Source organism: Pundamilia nyererei, unplaced genomic scaffold (assembly GCF_000239375.1).
Source record: "Pundamilia nyererei isolate P.nyererei 1_Seehausen unplaced genomic scaffold, PunNye1.0 scaffold00075, whole genome shotgun sequence".
Taxonomy (NCBI): domain Eukaryota; kingdom Metazoa; phylum Chordata; class Actinopteri; order Cichliformes; family Cichlidae; genus Pundamilia; species Pundamilia nyererei.
In genome coordinates this window covers 1,090,822-1,095,316 of record NW_005187476.1, presented here as the reverse complement: position 1 = coordinate 1,095,316, position 4,495 = coordinate 1,090,822, and the positions used below count along the sequence as shown (strand labels likewise).

Here is a 4,495-nt window from a genome sequence, read left to right as displayed (position 1 = left end):
GAGCATCTGGATGTGGCGGTGCCAACCCACACCCAAAACCATCCTCATGTGGGCCAAAGCTAAGGAGGGGTCTGCTCTGCCCCTAGATTCTGAGCACTACTAATTGGCTGCAGACAGAACCAGGGGGCCAAGTCGCCAATCAGGTAGCACTAGCGGCAGCTTCCCTCTCCTGTGTGTTGTGCCTAACCCCTCCCACCCCGTGAGCTTTAAAATCAGGGGAAGTCTGGCTGCTGATTCTAGACTTCCATCCTTCTGCGGTGGCCCTAGCCTCTCTTTGAACATCATCTCTGACTCACCTCTTTCTTCTCAGCTTCTTTTTTTCAGATAGATTTTTCATTTAAAAGAACTTTCGTTACATTTTCTGGTAGTCTCTCATTCCCTCAGCACTGTGGACTAGTGTCATCCTGGACTGAGTTTAACACCTGGTCTGTGAGAAACGCCTCTGTCCCCTCTTCATCACTATAACTGAGTCGTACTGTGCACTTCAGGTATGTATTCAGTCACTGAATATGCTAGCATGTGTATTTGTTTTTCTTTGTTGCCACCTTGTGTTACTTTCTGAAGACTTTTTGACATCCCCTAAAATTCCACATGTTATTGTGTCCGTTTCCAGTCCGCGTGCAGACTTTTTGTAAAGTTGTTCAAACTCAGTCAAGTTGGGACACACTTAGTGGAGTGCATGCCGGTGCCTAGAAATAACACCGAGGACCTCCGCTGCAGAGCCAAATTGGCTCTCTGGTTTGTTTTGTGTGACTGATGAAGCATATCTCAAAGCTGCAATTTTCTAGTGTGTTTGATCGCGAAATAGAGAAGTGGCAGAAACTGGAACGATGCTGGGTTCTAGTGTAGTGTCAGAGTGTGATGACTTTGAATTAATTTTTAATGCTGATGTGGTGTTTCATAGAAGAAAGTGTTATGGGGATTTATACTGTAATAACGATGTGTGTGGGCTGCTTTAATAGGCAGTCCGCATTACGTGCAATTTTACTTATTTGGTCTTCCCTGTCTTCTCTTCCTCTAAGCCTTTAATCATCCAAGTTGTTCCTAATTAGCTCAGTCAAAGTTGTCCTCGCTGGATCGACTCTTGAGCCTCATGCCACGTCTGTGTTCTGATATTACTTTGCAGCTGCATTCTACGCGCTGTATCCGCTTTTAAGATAAATAATTTTGCGCCGGTAATATCCATAAGCACTCTCTCGCTCAGCATCACACAGTCACACGGGGGTGGGGACGTAGGAGCGAAAGGCTGCAAACCCAGAGCGCGCTGGAGAGCCAGTGTGACGGAAAAGTACTGAGAGGCTGACAAATTAGATGCGTGTATTGGTGTCTGCGATGGGGGCGGAAGGCGGAGGCATGCGAAAAATGCCACTGTGACAGGCGTCTGCACATGAGAATGTAAAACAATGTTGGACCAAAAAAATCCCCAAACAAAACATAAAAACAGAAAGAAAAAAAGGCAGCAACAGGTCTGCTCTGTGTCAGCTGAACCCGCTGCATTTAGCTCACGGCAAAGCGCTGATGTATCGTGAGATGCCCGACCTGCAGTAAATCTGCTGTGAGTGTTAAATGTTTGTTGTTGTTGTTTTCTGCTGTGTGACAACTAAATTTAAAAAGTTGTGTCATTTTAATTTAGTTGAAATAAGACATAAAATAACGTTGAACGGAAATTTGTGTTTTTAAAACGCAACAGGTTTTTCAGGTTTGGTTGCTGTTTGCTTGGAAAAATGAGTGTCGACATATCAAACGGCTGTTCAGCAGCACAGCAGTTCATCTGTTTAACGCTTCTTTCTGTATTTCTGTAAGCTGACACTAATCAAATGGGAATTTTTGGTGACTTGTAAGTGGATTTCTTTTCTGCTTTTGGTTTGCACCATAAAGAAGAGAAAACACGACTACAAAGTATATCCAACTTTGAAGATGTGATTGTGTTGTATGTAAACTAATAACAGATTAATGTGTGTATAGATACACTGCACTGACAGCTACAGGCCCTAATAATAATAATAATAATAATAATAATAATAATAATAATACATTTTATTTATAGGCGCCTTTCAGGCCCTCAAGGTCACCTTACAGTAACACTCATGTCTGCGTTGTATTCACACTTAGACCAGGTAGCAACAGTAATGAGTTACCAGTGATGAGTCGGCAGCCTGCTGACGTTACATTTATAGCAGAAGGGCTCGATGCCGATATAAAATGATGAATGCCGTTCATTGTGTGAAAAGGGTCATTAGAGTGGTTTCTCAATGAGGCATGAAAGTAATAGGCTTCTCTATAGATCTTGCCTTGAAAGTATTCAAGCCAATAATAAATGAATGTTTAGCCTATGTAATACGATAATAGTGACAGAGAGACCAGTTTGCAGTCTGAAGGGTTTAATATTTAATTTTTATTTTTTTAAGTTCATCCATCCATTCTCTTCCACTTATCCTTTTCAGGGTGGCAGGGAGCGAGAGGCAGGGTGCACCCTGGACAGATCACCAGTCTGTCACATTAAAAAAAACAACCATTCACACTCATGGGCAATTTAGTCCCCACTATGGGAGGAAACAGTAGTACCCGGAGAGAACCCACACAAACACGAGGAGAACATACAAAGTCCACACAGAAAGTCCCTGGCCTGATGGTGGAATTGAACTCAGGACCTTCTGGCTGTGGGGCAACAATGCTAATCCCCCCCTTTGTAGTCATACATATGAATTAGTTTAGCTTTAACAGCAAAGGCCAGTTTTTGCCTTGTATGGCTTTTAGCTCTATATATAGCAAACATCTGATGATAAAAGTTGATTATAGGTTGCTTTGGCGAGAGGACTCTCAAAATCTTAGTATAAATAAACTGTTACTTACAGCTGCCTAATAAATTTATTCTCATATCAAGACATCTTTTTTGAAACACACAGTTTTAACATTAAGTGTCATTTGTGTACCAAGAAAGGTCACACGCAACTTCACAAATATCAGATGGAAATCCTGTTGGCAGACCATTTGTTTAGCAAAAGGTTTCTTCATCTCAGGCCTCTAGCATGTTCTAACATGTTCCTCTAGTACTTTTCCTATAGTAATAATTTCCTGGTTCTAGTAATCGTTGGAGGTGGTACCGCTTTTTTTTTTTCTTTATCTGCACCAGAGGATCTAAGGACCAATGTGGTTCCTAAAAGTTTTAGAGGTTTTTACTTTAGAGTACCTACTCTGCAGAAGATAAAGTCCAGGCTTTCGTGAGCTTGGACTTCAGTGCAAGGAAATGCAACAATTCCCTACAGCTTGTTTGAAGGGAATTGCTGTGGTTGGAATAGTTTTGCATTTCCAACTATTAGACAGCTATCACTTCACTCCAGAGCTCCTGGAAGATGTACAAATAGGAATAAGTAGTCCCTCTTTGCACCAAAAGTGGCGCATTGCACTTAAACCATGCTCCAAGTCCACTGCTTAAGCAAAGCGGACTGGGAACACATGTCAAGTTAATGTGAAGTTAAATTAAGCCAGCAAATGAATTGCAGACCAACAGTATCTATTGGTCCATGTATGGATACAGACCCTAAACATGCAAGTAGCATCCGACATATGGGCAGTGGATGCTGCTCAGCAGCTATTATTAGAGCTTTAGTTACATATTATGACAGCAAAATGAAAGAAATGCATGTGACTGTGTGCTGCGTAAGCTGACCTGTCAGGAGTTATTAAAAGAAAGCCAGCTGGTTTTTTGTTGCCTCTTACTTAACAGAGTTTAGTTGCCTGGTTGGGAGTTGCCTACAGCACACATATCTTGGCATCCTTTCAGTTGGACATCATTTTAGTGTGATCCAGGATCAAATACGAGCTAAAGTCAGCTGGTGTTGTGTCCATGCTTTCAACAGTGAACAAAAAAAGGAAACAGAGTGAATGATGTCAATGTGAAAAGTGTAAATATGTGAAATAATGAATTTTTGCTTTTGCATTTGGACCAGAGAGGTCTGTAACATGAGAGTGGCCGGTCTTGCTAAGAAAAGGCAGACGATCCACGTCACTGGCCAAGTCCGTAGGGGCACGATATTCAGAGGGCAACGAAAGTCTGTGTAGTAAGCAAGGCAGACATACTGGGATGCTTTTCAACTCTAAAGTAGGTCAGTAAACATATATTCGGAAAGAGGGACTCCAAACCTCTAACCGGTCTGTGAAATGTCTTGCGTGCTCTGATTGAGAGGAAAAGAGCCGGTTGAGAAAATAGTCTGGTCAGTTAAAATTGGCTTTTTAAGGAAAAGGATTAACTAGTATAAATCTTCCCAAATTCCATTTCACCCAATATGAAAACAGTCATATAAAACCCCATACACATACATGTCCAAGGACAGAGTTCTAAGCAAATTGAGATGCTGCTCAGTACCTACAAACAAACTTCACTAGTTATGGTGCAGATGTTTTAGGTTTATTGCATGCTGAATGTTAGTCATACAATATGAGGGGCCGTACAAGCCAAACTTCATTCTTTCACTCTCACACACATACATTCTTC

At 41.7% G+C, this 4,495-nt stretch overlaps 1 protein-coding gene across 1 annotated transcript in view; it reads left to right on the top strand.

The window, feature by feature from the left end:
• Positions 1-255: 255 nt before the first annotated feature.
• Positions 256-4,495, top strand: part of LOC102196642 (high affinity choline transporter 1-like) — a 15,730-nt gene continuing 11,490 nt past the window's right edge. The window contains exon 1 of the mRNA XM_005737371.1: positions 256-488. The gene's annotated coding sequence lies outside the window, so the exon portion shown is untranslated. The remainder of the gene's footprint in view (positions 489-4,495) is intronic.